The following is a 15,126-nucleotide window of genomic DNA, read 5'->3' on the forward strand; positions in this document are numbered from 1 at the left end:
CAATGCACGGTATGACTAATCGGGACTGGACCTACAGTTTAAAGTGGGATCCGAACCCCTTTGTGCCTCCACCGGAACCCCTTTATTACAAGGCGACGACGCTACCATTGCGCCATCCAAGCCTGTATTGCTTGATGAATAGTAGAAGATGAAACCTTGTAGAAGTTGAAACCTTCACGTAAACTTCTTCATTCGTGAGTTACATTTGGTTTACAGACTCACATTACAGGACACTCTTTTCCTCTATTGCATGTTTTCTGGAGTATTTATTTTTCCTTCTGCGGAGAAAATTCTGTTATTATTTTACATCTTATTTTTCGCAGCTTCTCTAAGATTTATCGGCTAATCGCAACAAAGAGGATGAATGATGACTCGATGAAATTGATAAAAGGACAGTCATAAAGAAACCATGGGGGGCTAGATCCATATTATTATTATTACTATTATTATTATCTTTCTTTTTTTTACTTTATTTTTGGCTAATCGCAACGATGAGGATTAGTGTATGATAAAATTCATGAAGGAACACTCATAAACAATCATACCCAGGCCGGGACTCGAACCCGGGAATTTCGGCAGCGAGATCAAAAGCCGACGGCTTACCACGCTCGGGCATAGCGGCGGCCAATTATTATTAGTGATATTGTCTCAAGTAGTGTATTTTCCCACCATATTCTTTCATACAAACATGAAACGGATGAAAATTAAAATGTTAAAATACCCAAATTGTGGGAATACGAAACAGAACCAAGTTAACATATTGGATTGATTTGGTGTTTTAAGTCCACTTTATGCACAATAAGGTTAATCGGGACTGGGCCTACAGTTTAGAGTGGGATCCGAAACACTATGTGCCTCCACCGGGTGTCGAACCCGGGACCCCTTGATCACAAGGCATCGAAGTAGTGTAAATTGGTTGTTTCTAAATCATACTTTGTAGGTATGCATTTGTATCCTCTTTTTTTATCAATTGAATATCAGTTTTTGACATATTTTGACAATTTTTTTGTTGATGTTTTAGCGTTTAGCGATGTTTTAGTAAAAATTTCAATTTACCTCTTTTTCTCCCACCTCATACTTGTAGGTATATCACGATCTTACGTGATATAACTTAACCTATCCTTTTTTCATACTTGTTGTTTTCAAAATAATACTTTGTAGGTATCGTTTTGTAGCCTCTTTTTTTATCAATTGAATATCAGTTTTTGACATATTTTGACAATTTTTTGTCGATGTTTTAGCGTTTAGCGATGTTTTAGTACAATTTTCAATGCACTTTTTTTCCCACCTCGTACTTGTAGGTATATCACGATCTTACGTGATATAACTTAACCTATCCTTTTTTTTCTTACGATTATTTTTTACGATCTTCCGTGATATAACTTAAACTATTATTTTTTTTTATTTGCGATCTTTTACGCACCAAACTAACTTACATTGGACTCCGTTTGTTTTAATATTTCAGTATTTTAAAGTTTTCACAAACTTTATATAACCTAAAAATGTGTTGATTTTTTTTTTTAGTATGGGGCAATTTTTTTTTACGAATTTTAAAATTGTTCCGTCACCCTCTCGTTCTTCATTTCGTACGCGAAGGACTTCTCTGCGACCAGGATGACGCTGCACACGGTATCGTCGGGCAATGGACTGTTGAACTCGCAGACGATCTTGATGTTGGTTTGATCGCTGACTACCACCTGCTTCCTCTTTGTGGTATTGATGACGAACATGGGTCTGTGGGTTTTGAATTCGCTGGGCGTGTAGTACATGTCGACGTTTCCCTCTGTTACCCTCTTGTAAGCGGTGTAAGCTTCGTAAAGTTTGAGGTAATCATCTTTTGTCATGTCGAGGTTAAAATTCTCGCGCGGGAACATTTCGTTGCGTCCATTCTTGAGATAAACGTTCTTGATCTTGGAGTCGTCGAACTTGCTGGAATCTTTTTCCTGATTGTTATCGCGTCTGGTCTGAAAGAGTACAGTGACGAAATCTGACATGTCGAACTGTATGTTATTGAACTGCGTCGTCACGTCCAAATCCGCATGACTTCCGGACACTATTAGTTCTATTCATACTTTTTCTCACGTATAGCTGTACGTGATGAATCCCCAAACAGATTTTTCCCAAGTCTTGGGAAAAATCTGTTTGGGGATTCATCACGTACAGTAAGTCTTACTGTTTCCTAGATAACCCCACTTCCGGTCGCCATTTTGGATTTCCGAACATAGGTTCTATTCATACTTTTTCTCACGTATAGGTGTACATGATGAATCCGCAAACAGATTTTTTCTAAGTCTTACCGTTTCCAAGATAACCCTACTTCCGGTCGCCATTTTCGATTTCCGAACATAGGTTCTATTCATACTTTTTCTCACGTATAGGTGTACATGATGTATCAGCAAACAGATTTTTCCCAAGTCTTACTGTTTCCTAGATAACCCCACTTCCGGTCGCCATTTTGGATTTCCGAACATAGGTTCTATTCATACTTTTTTTCACGTATAGGCGTACGTGATGAATCCGCAAACAGATTTTTCCTAAGTCTTACCGTTTCCAAGATAACCCCACTTCCGGTCGCCATTTTGGATTTCCGAACATAGGTTAGTAGTACTGTAAATGTTTGGTTGACTGCAACCCTGATTTTTGACCTCTAAGAAAATCACACCAAAACCTCAAAAACTCACTTTCTCTCCACGTTCCGCGCCTCATTTATTGCGCTGACGATGTTTCACAGCGCAGAAAAGCCGGTACGAGAAAATACACTTTCTCATCCTTGAAGTACGAATGCGCCTTATCGTAATTTTCCAAGTCCAGGGACCATGTTTATATATCGTGACCTTTGTAAACCTCTCGGGAACGATGTGCCACACAAGCGCGCGCGCCTCTCATTATTTCTGTATTGTGACGCAAGCAAACAAACAAAATAATAATAATTGTTTTTTTAGGATTCCTGGCCCCTATAACCCTGCCAGGGTGCGTGGTGCCCAACCAAAAAAGGTTCTATAACGGCTGCGGTTAGATAACCACTCTTCTGTAGAGTTTCACGTGTTTTTTTTTTCTCAAAGGTCCTATGGGACACCTCTGTTTGTCAAAAATTCGAGATATTTGGAATTTAACGCAGGACTTGGAAAATGTTCGCAAAATTTTTGGTTCCATGACGACCTATGTTTATTTTGGTATGGGAGGACAGAGGACACCGAGACTCGACCAACGCACTAAACTCGACCTTTCTACGACTATTCGTTCAAAAGTTAGGAGTGATCAAAGGTTTTTGGAGGGTTAGTTAACTTCTTACCCCTTGACCTCAGGACCACCAAAAACTTGGTACACGTATTCTACACCTCCAAAATCGACAGGGGGTTTCTAACGATACCGGATGGGGGTGTTTTTCGATATATGTTTTCGATAACTCTTACCATTTTCGAGATATTTGCAATTTAAGATTTTTTTAACGCTATATAAAATAACATAACTGAAAATTGTATCGCTATATACTAGACTTTTTGATTTCTGTGATTTTGGAGAAAGCAATGACATCCACCACCAGTTGCAATCGTAAAAATGTTAAAACTGAATGTGTTACTTGTGGGAAGCTAATCTCAAGGAACAATTTATCGGTACACAGGGCAAGATGTAACGAAACAGCTTCGAGTTTAAAGCGTTCGTTACCTTCTAAGCCTTGTGCTCGATGCGGAAAGATGTTCAGCATTGCAAATTTAAGTAAACACCTGAAAATTTGCAAACCATCGACCGAACAAGGAACAATGAAAAGAAAAATCGATGATTCAGAAACGGAAGCTTCCACTTCCAAACAAGTTCAATTATCCGATGAACGCAAACCAATTAGATCTGCATTTAACCGTCATATTCAGGATTGCTCTTTTACTTCGGAACCAGCCTGCAACATTCTTAGTTTCTTGCGTGAAACGAAAACATCCGTGATAAATATTCTAAAAAATAAATTGGAAAATAATTCCATAAAAGTATACGTTGAACTATTTTCCGAATACGAAAAAGTCGATGGTACAACAAGAGTTTTTTATCATCGAACAAAAAACCAGGCTCTTCATTTGGCGGACGTCGATAATTTGGACGAATTTTATTCTGATCTTTCAAATGAGCTGGTTAAGAAACATGACGATTTCGAGGCTAAAGGGTCGGGATGGTCTCTGTGTGGAAGTCCTTACACGTTAACTGTTTACGTGAACCAATTCTCGCCTCTTCGCGCTTCCAGCTACGTTCCTCTTCCACCGAACATTCAACACAAGAGGGCTGTGTTAAATATACAGAACAGCGATAACAAGTGTTTCCTTTGGTGTGTGTTGGCGGAACTTCATCCGACTTATTGGTCAAATAATCCAGAACGGGTTTATCATTACAAGCAGCATGAACCTGAACTGGAAAATGCAATGGCTGGCATCGAATACCCGGTGACCATTTCTGATATATCAAAATTCGAAACACGAGCACGAGATGCAGAAGGAAAACGCTTAATCATCAACGTGTATTCCTTCACGTCAGATAAATATCTCGTGCATCCCGTCAGGATAAGCGATATCGACTATGACGGTGCTTGTGTAATATATCTTCTTCTAATTTCAAACGACAGTGTTCACCATTACTGTCTCATTCGTTCACTATCACGCTTAGTCAGAAGTTAATCAACCAAGCATGCAAACCACATCGAAGTTTGCCCAAGGTGTTTGACCACGTTCGACGATCGAAAACAAGTCGATTATCAAAATTACACCGGACGTCAGATTGCTATCGATAAACTTGCCGAACATAAAATTTATTGCGGCAACAACAGACCGGTTCGAATGTTGATGCCCGAAAAGAACGAAGTGGAAGAATTCAAAATGCACAAGGCATTGTTGGAACATCCCGCAATCATCGTTGCTGATTTCCAGGTGTTCCTCAAACCACTCTCATACTGCGATCCGGATCCCGAAGTTTCTTCCACCACACCTTACCAGCTTCACGAACCAAACAGTTTCGGTTACGTTGTCGTGCGACAGGATAAAATAGATGAACCGTACGTATACCGAGGACCCGATGCAATCGAACGCTTCTTCGAAAAGATGATCGAGGAGATTGGGAAAATTGGATGCATGCTGCAAACATCGAAACCGATGCTTCCGTTATCTGCTATCGAACTTCAAAATTACTATGACACTGTCAAGTGTCCTGTGTGTGATAACCACTTCACAGACGACAATCGTAAAGTGTTTCACCATTCGCATACGGACGGTCGCTTCATAAGCGGAATCTGTAATGCATGCAACCTCAAAATCCAAAAAACAAAATTCGTCCCCATATTTTTTCACAATGGCTCTAATTACGATTTTCATCTCTTAATTAGGAAACTCGGATACGACACTCAAAAAATAGATATTCTTGCTCAAAACGAAGAACGATACATCTCTATAAGTAAGAAAGTTATGATTCCTGAAACTAAAAATACCATCGAGATGAGGTTTCTGGATTCATACAGATTTCTCTCTGTCAGCCTGGACGCTCTTGCCAGCAAACTTTTAGACGAACAATTCAAAATTACAAAACCTACTTTTCCCAACGTAGACATAGAACTCGTTAGACGTAAAGGGATTTATCCTTACGAATATGTTAGTGATAATTCTAAATTTAATGGCGAAGCTCTCCCACTTCCAAGATAATTTTACAGCAGACTCAGAGAGAAAGGAATTACGGACGAAGAATACCAACACGCGCAACTCATGTGGGAGAAATTAGAATGTAGGACACTCGGAGACTACCACGATGCCTACTTAAAATTAGACGTAACGATACTCGCGGATGTTTTTCAAGCGTTCAGGAAAACGACAACGAATATTTATAAATTAGATCCAGAGTATTTCTACAGCCTACCGGGATTAGCGTGGTCGGCAATGTTATTCCAGACAAAGGTCAAGCTGGAACTGATATCGGACGTGGACATGTTACTTTTCATCGAGAGGGGGTTTCAGGGCGGGATGGTACAATGTGTACAGAGATATGCAAAAGCCAACAACGTGCACACGAAAGAAGATTATGATTCAAATCGAGCATCGAATTACATCTTCTACGCCGACGTTAATAATCTCTACGGACATGCCATGGTACAGAAACTTCCTTACGGGGGATTCGAATGGGCATCAATAGATATAGAAAATTTCGACGATGATGAGTATGGCTTCTTCGCAGAGGTGGATATCGAATTCCCCGACCATTTACACGATCAGTTCAGCGATTTACCACCGGCATCCGAGTTCAAATCTTCGCCTCATTCTAATCAATGCAAGCTTTTATTGACTCTAGAGGGGAAAAAGAGATACGTTGTTCATTACTCGAATCTCCGATTCTTGATCGGGAACGGTGTTAAGGTAGCGAATATTAGAAGAGTCCTGAGGTTTAAACATTCCGAGTGGCTCAAACCGTACATTGAAACAAACACGCAACATAGGACAGTTGCCACTTCCGATTTAGACAAAGATTTTTTTTAAATTAATGAATAACGCGGTGTATGGCAAGACGATGGAAAACGTGCGGAATCATGTAGACGTGAAATTGGTTTCAGATAAAAATAAATGCATGAAGTGGGTGGCCGATCCTAGATTCAAGTCGAGAAAAATTTACAATGAGAATTTGACACTCTTCAATCTAGATATAAAATTGATGAAATTCAGAAAACCAATTTACGTTGGCACAACGGTTCTCGACTTCTCGAAACTTTACATGTTCGAATTTCATTATGACGTGATGAAACCCTTCTTCAATGATAAGATATCACTTTTGTACACGGACACCGACAGCTTCATTTACAGCATACAAACACCTAACCTCTATGAAGACATAAAAAATCCTTCCACGCTTGAGTATTTCGATACTTCTGCATATCCTCAACCCAACAGATTTGGGATTCCTTCCCTCAACAAAAAAATCCTAGGTAAACTGAAAGATGAAGAATGTAACAGTGATATTATTGTCGAGTTCGCGGGTTTGCGTTCGAAAATGTATGCCATGAGAACAGATACCCCCCTGTCGATTTTGGAGGTGTAGAATACGTGTACCAAGTTTTTGGTGGTCCTGAGGTCAAGGGGTAAGAAATTAACCCACCCTCCAAAAACTTTTGATCACTCCTAACTTTTGAACGAATAGTCGTAGAAAGGTCGAGTTTAGTGCGTTGGTCGAGTCTCGGTGTCCTCTGTCCTCCCATACCAAAATAAACATAGGTCGTCATGGAACCAAAAATTTTCCGAAAATTTTCCAAGTCCTGCGTTAAATTCCAAATATCTCGAATTTTTGACAAACAGAGGTGTCCCATAGGACCTTTGAGAAAAAAAAACACGTGAAACTCTACAGAAGAGTGGTTATCTAACCGCAGCCGTTATAGAACCTTTTTTGGTTGGGCACCACGCACCCTGGCAGGGTTATAGGGGCCAGGAATCCTAAAAAAAAACAATTATTATTATTTTGTTTGTTTGCTTGCGTCACAATACAGAAATAATGAGAGGCGCTCGCGCGCGTGTGTGGCACATCGTTCCCGAGAGGTTTACAAAGGTCACGATATATAAACATGGTCCCCGGACTTGGAAAATTACGATAAGGCGCATTCGTACTTCAAGGATGAGAAAGTGTATTTTCTCGTACCGGCTTTTCTGCGCTGTGAAACATCGTCAGCGCAATAAATGAGGCGCGGAACGTGGAGAGAAAGTGAGTTTTTGAGGTTTTGGTGTGATTTTCTTAGAGGTCAAAAATCAGGGTTGCAGTCAACCAAACATTTACAGTACTACTAACCTATGTTCGGAAATCAAAAATGGCGACCGGAAGTGGGGTTATCTTGGAAACGGTAAGACTTAGGAAAAATCTGTTTGCGGATTCATCACGTTCACCTATACGTGAAAAAAAAGTATGAATAGAACCTATGTTCGGAAATCCAAAATGGCGACCGGAAGTGGGGTTATCTAGGAAACAGTAAGACTTGAGAAAAATCTGTTTGCTGATACATCATGTACACCTATACGTGAGAAAAAGTATGAATAGAACCTATGTTCGGAAATCCAAAATGGCGACCGGAAGTGGGGTTATCTTAGAAAAAATCTGTTTGCGGATTCATGACGTACACCTATACGTAGGAAAAAGTTTGAATAGAACCAATAGTGTCCGGAAGTCATGCGGATTTGGACGTGACGACGCAGTTCAATAACATACAGTTCGACATGTCAGATTTCGTCATTGTACTCTTTCAGACCAGACGCGATAACAATCAGGAAAAAGATTCCAGCAAGTTCGACGACTCCAAGATCAAGAACGTTTATCTCAAGAATGGACGCAACGAAGTGTTCCCGCGCGAGAATTATAACCTCGACATGACAAAAGATGATTACCTCAAACTTTACGAAGCTTACACCACTTACAAGAGGGTAACAGAGGGAAACGTCGACATGTACTACACGCCCAGCGAATTCAAAACCCACAGACCCATGTTCGTCATCAATACCACAAAGAGGAAGCAGGTGGTAGTCAGCGATGAAACCAACATCAAGATCGTCTGCGAGTTCAACAGTCCATTGCCCGAGGATACCGTGTGCAGCGTCATCCTGGTCGCAGAGAAATCTTTCGCGTACGACGTGAAAAACGAGAGGGTGAAGGAACAATTTTAAAATTCGTAAAAAAAAAATTGCCACATACTAAAAAAAAATCAACACACTTTTAGGTTATATAAAATATGTGAAAACTTTAAAATACTGAAATAATAAAACAAACGGAGTCCAATGTAAGTTAGTTCGGTGCGTAAAAGATCGCAAATAAAAAAAAATAATAGGTTAAGTTATATCACGGAAGATCGTAAAAAAAATCGTAAGAAAAAAAAGGATAGATTAAGTTATATCACGTAAGATCGTGATATACCTACAAGTACGAGGTGGGAAAAAAAAGTGCATTGAAAATTGTACTAAAACATCGCTAAACGCTAAAACATCAACAAAAAAATTGTCAAAATATGTCAAAAACTGATATTCAATTGATAAAAAAAGAGGATGCAAATGCATACCTACAAAGTATGTCTTAGAAACAACCAATTTACACTACTCATCGACGCTACCACTGCGTCATCGGGGAGGCCCAAGTTAACATATCTTGACCATGGAAAGTGTTAATACAAAATCTAGAAAAGAGCCATTTAACAGTTGCCTGATTTATTTTCCATTTGTTGTATGGGAAGAATTGTCTGAAATGTGTGTGTAGTGGCAGGCAAAAGAGAATATAAAGATCGAATAGAGAGGCAACACTGTCACTGTTCTACACTGCACAGACAACGCGCCTCGTCGAGTGGGCGGAGCACCGTGGGTGCGAGTGATCTGCTGTTGCTTCTGCAAAAAGATAACTCACAGACAACTGAATGACGCTAAGCTTAAAATCTAGTCAATCGAGAAAGGATTTGTTGAGGAAGTGAATTGAAATATAAACGCCAGAATTTGGTCTAAGCCTGTAATGGTTACTCGCAATAAGAGCTGATCAATTTTTACATGTGGAATTCCGTAACGAAAGAGGCAAGAGGCCGCACTCCCCACCTTTAGCCTGGTAACACTAATAAATCAACTGATTATATGCGTTCGATTATGCTGATAGTCATGTTTAATATATTACCTTCAAACATAAACAATATCATGGACTCACTCACAGGCAGAATTCAATTTTACGCTTTATTTTCCTGAAGATATTGTTTCAATATAATACAGGACCTACAGTTTAAAGTGAAATCCGAACCACTATGTGCCTCCACCAGGAATCGAACCCGGGACCCCCTTGATTACAAGGCGGCGACGTTACCACTGCGCCATCGGGGAGGCACTTAAAGAGTCAACAATAAAAGCTAATACGCATCTATTGATCAGAAATTACTAGAGTGTTAAAGTTGTTTTTGTATCTTTTGTTATTATAAGTCGCTCTTCTGCCACTTTCGGCTAATGAGGATGAGTGACGATTAGGTTAAATTGATACCATGATTCCAATACTGAAGCCGTGGCTCGAACGCGGAAATTTCTTGGGATCGGAAGTGGACCACTTAACGCGCTTGGCCACCAAAGAGAACCGGCTCTGTGGCCAAGCGCTGTTAGTGGTGGACTAACGGTCCAGACACCGAATTTTCCGGGTTCGAGTCCCGCCCGGATCTTTGTCAATTTCTTAATCGTCAGAAATCCCTTCACAATCTAAGACGTAACACTTTATCAAAACTTCATTCCCCTCCCCTCCACCTCAAATGTAATACTCAATCTTCCCAACAAAATTTCCATGCCAATTTTAAACTTCCTGTTGATATTGCTCTCTCCAAATAAGCAATCTAAGACGTAATAGTAATACACAAGACTTGGGATTCCCTGCCCCCCAAAATAATTATCAATCCCGCTACCTGAAAATCCCACTAACTTCATTAATCGCCCACCATAATTTCCCTATCAATCTAAGGCCCCCCCACTCAAAAATTACTTTTACCCGTAACAATTCCCCTTACAATCTACAAATTACTATTTGTATAACTGCAATGGCTAATTGAAGACGTAATTCAACTTGGGCCCTGTTTACTCAGTCAAATTTCCATCACAGTCTGCGCCCCACCCCTGATTTAGAACTGTGACAAGGTGACAGGTGTAATGTAACTAACAGTTAAGTGTTAGGAATGGATGCATGTGTGCTGTGCATTTGAATTTCATGTGAATGAAATCTGTTCACTAATGTGAATATTAATATTATAGAATATAATATAATGGTTCAGGTGTGCGAAAAAGTAACCATGAGCACCCCAAGGTATCAATAAGAAAGAATTGGAAAGTTAAGTTGCATACGGAGATGTGTGTAATTAGTTTTGTTCTGGAATGTAGAAAAGGACCGGTTAAACCGTGCTGGGTTTCAATACTGTGTCCACCCGCAGTTGGATTCAAGCACTGCATCTAGTCAACGAGGCAAGGATTCCACTAGCAGATGTTTGGTCTTCTCCTTAAACTCTTCCAGACATCAAACACGTGAACCAGTAGAGCTTTCTTTGTTCTCAGCTTTCTAGGTTCCCACTCTCTCACCATCAACGCCCAAATGTTTTCGATTGAAAGACTTCGCTGGCCAATCTACTCTTGAAATTCCTGGCTGCTGATTAAACCAGGTGGTGGTCGCTTTCGATGTATGGACGCTGCTGTTGTCTTGATCGAAAGTCACTTGAGGAATCTCATCTTCAGGGTGTCTCTCTCGCACGCTGGGAAGCATGTGGTTTTCCAGCACTGCGACGTATTCCTGTGAATTTATTCTCGAACACACTTCCACCAATCCATCCCCACACCGCCACGGATATCTTGCCTCTCCTAGGATGGGTAGAAATGTTCTCGTAGCCGTAGCGAGTGTTCTTGCGCATACAAACATAAACCTAACCATTTTCGTCAGACGAAAATACTTTCTCGTCGCTCAAAATTACGTTCTGCCAAATTTCTTCAGGAGCTGGTAAATATTGTAAAGCAAAACTGATCCGTGCTTCGTGATGGAAATGCGTCATTGCTTCATTCTTTGTCGCTCGACGGTGTCGAACTGTTCCAGCATGGCACTCCAGTTTCAACTCTTGGCAAATGTTCGTTGCAGCCATGAAGGGATTGCCCTCGCTCATCTCAATGATGCCTGCATCTTCTTCCCTGCTTGTCTTCCTCGGCCGGCCTTTGTTGGGTCTTGACTTCATTCCTTGGTCACCTTCTTCCTCGTAACACCGAATCCAACGCCTGACGCATGAATCGTCCACACCTTATCATTGGTGCATGTAGAGTTTCACGCCCATTCCGATGCAAAAAGTTTCATTGTATAGGTTCCGTTGCAAGTGACATGCTCAAGGCATAGATACGAGTAAAACTGCTGCAGGATCTCGAACGAAGCACCCACCGGGGCTCGAATTAAAGCCAAAGCGTGGTGTCAAAGGCAACCGTGACGTTACTGCATGGGAGATTTACGTCAAGCAGGGCCTGCGTGGTGTGTGCAAAGAAACTCACGCTTGCTTTAGAAAATAAGGATACTATTGAATCAATGCAATATAATAGAGTATAAACCGTAAAATATACATTATTATTGACTCATGCATCCCCTGAAAAAAATGCATAGTTTTCTCTCACATTTCTGCCTGCAATGAATATAAATGTATAATCTATTAAATGAAGCAGGTGCATGCAGATTTAAAAAAATATTGATAATATGATTCAATTGAATTGAATTGAATTGTTGTTTTTTAAGTTCACTTTGTGCACAGAAAGGCTAATTGGGACTGGACCTGCAGTTTATAGTGGGTTCCGAACCACTATGTGCCTCTACCAGGTATCTAACCCGTGAACCCTTGATTAAAAGGTGACGACTCTACGACTGCGCCATCGGGGAGGCCCTAGTCCTCTCACGGAGATAATTCGTTCAGAACAATAGAAATGTCCTATCAAAACAATTTGGGAATATTATTTTCAATGTGGATATTCTTCGGAAAATATGTTTCTAACAACAGTTTACCTAAATAGTGGGGACGTGGGGTGAGAGATAGGGACGGAGTTGGAAGAGAGAGAGGGAAACCACACAATTTTCTGTTCAGTGAGAACCTTTGGGATTGCTTTTTCCTAGCACACCAAAAACACAATACGTATAACCCAAATACAACCCAAACCTTCAATGGTGAAATTGTGAGTCAATCACTCAACTGGAATAAAAAGTTCGGATTTAAATCTAGGAGGCCAGAAGATAGTTATTGCCCTTCCACGTGCTAATACAAAAAAAAATCACTTTGCCCGCGAGAATTGTCATGCCTGAGTGACATGTAGTTTACGTTAGTTGTGAGAGTTGCTTCAATTCCATTGCCTGCCAAGAATAATGATAGCGCTGAAAGCATAAAATACGGAAATGTGCATGTTTGGCGAGCTATGAGAAAAGCAGATCCTTGTGTTTTCTTTTCGGCTTTTACTCATTTTATTTCAACCTTTACATATAGCCAATGGCGACAGAGGATGAATGATGCTCCAGGGAAATTGATGAAGATTGAAGAAACAACGAAAAAGAAAAACTCATAATTATCAGAGGCTAGGACCCAAGAACCCTGGCTACGCAGCATTTTATGATATTTAAGTATATCACGGATTGCTGCTAAATCCTTTCCTAGATATTTGAAATGAATTAACCCCCGCCCCCGCTACGAGAAAAAGAAAGACTATAGGATGTGAAACATTCACAATGTGATTGCATTGCTTTACATTGCTCTTGGCTGTATTCCAAATGTAGTAAGAGATCAGCAATGAGTTGTTGTTTTTTTCAAGGTATAAGTGTATTTGAGCGCAAGGGCTACATATTTCATCATTTATAAAGAGTTAACTTCGTCGTTACACTAGCACCAGTCACGAATGCATGAATTTCTATTTCGGTTATTTTACATCACTCTTCTTCCTCTTGAGTTATTCGCGATAATACGGATGAATTATCAATTTATAAAATTGGGACGGGACAAACTCAGTGATACATTCATGCCTGACCAGAGTTCGAATCTGGAACATATGACCTCGCTTCGCTAAAAAGGCTGGCAGAAATGTATCGGAAAAATATAGGAGCACCAAGAACCTGTTTCACTCAGCACAAACGATGAAATCATTTACAGCGACTCGCTGTGGCAGTGTTGCTCGCCACACCCTCCCCCTTGCTCGCAGGTAGCCTTCTCAGCACCCCGCCTGCTGATGGAAGAGTACGGTCAAATGCTGCACCTACTTTTCGTTTCAAGCATATTCCGTCTGAAAGGTTTCTGGCACTCCTTCGCCCCCCTCCCTTCCCACCATGGTTAATGAATGAGACCCTTGCACTTTCAAAACCCTTATCGCAAGAAAAAGCTGGCATCAATTATACACCGCCATACAATAAGATCTACACGGGAAACATTTCCTAACATATTTTCTTGATTCGTACTAAGGGCAAATTAAAAATAGTCAAAGTAATTATACACAGGAGAATTAAATTACTGGAAATATGGAAAAGCGCGACACCGAATCTGTAATGAGTGCGAAGGGAAAAGAAAAGGAAAAAAAGTATTTGAATAACCAGATTAGGAGAGATAGTTATCACGGCTCGAACAATGCAAATGAAAAAAAAAACGGAAAAAAGAACTAATACGAATTGAAATGTCCGACAATCGAAAGTAGGCTGAAGGAAGCAAATTTTAATAAACGTGGAAAGAAAACATAATCAAAGGAGCGCTGGTTCGATTTGCGACGGAAGCTCATATTTGTTGTTCGAATCCCACTCTACACTGTATGTCCATATGCATTTACACTTAAAACAAACTTCGTGGAACTTTTTCCAAAACAGATGTCGCCAAGCATTTAAAAGCAAAAAGAATAACTCTGCAGAAAAAATGACGAAAGCGTTATTGCAAAACCAAAAAGAAATGTGTAGGTGGTTATGGGGGTCAGAATCTTCTCTTTGGACTTACCTAAGGTGGCAGGACCAACGAGAAAAAGATCTCGAAAAGAATAACTGCAACAATGGAGTTATTCCTTTCGAGTGATGTAAAAACCAATCACAACTTCCACGTCATTTTACTTTTGCTTTTCAAGGGTTGTTCCGAGCACACGTACATTTTTAAGAATTTTTTTTTATTTCAATTTATGCACAGATACATTAATGGAAACGGAACTTATGATCTAGAGTGGTGGGCCACCAGTGGGAATTGTATCTAGGACCGCTTGATTACAAGGCGACTTTAGGCTATCGGAAGGGGCTTTTTTTTTTAATAGATAACAGAATTAGTCATAATGCTATCTTTTCGTCTGCAGGACTCTCTCATGGGAGGTGTCAAGTATCCGAGCTATAACGAAATCCGAGGTACCTTCTATCTTCACATATTCGTTTGGAAGTGGTAAAAGAATAATAAAAAACTCAAGCATAAATGTTAATAACACTTGTTATTATTACCAGAGATATTCTCAAAATAAACTTGTTGTCCGTTCAAATCACATCAAGAGGAAAGCAAGATCTCCACCCGTTCGTGTGAATATGTGGCTAGATTCAAGAGTTGGAAACACTACGTTTCTCGCGAGCTGCTCTTCCTGGCAAAACTAGATGATATAAAATTCAAGGTTGCATAAC

The sequence above is a fragment of the Lepisma saccharinum genome, chromosome 4, assembly GCF_977018435.1.
Source record: "Lepisma saccharinum chromosome 4, izLepSacc3.1, whole genome shotgun sequence".
NCBI classification, from domain to species: domain Eukaryota; kingdom Metazoa; phylum Arthropoda; class Insecta; order Zygentoma; family Lepismatidae; genus Lepisma; species Lepisma saccharinum.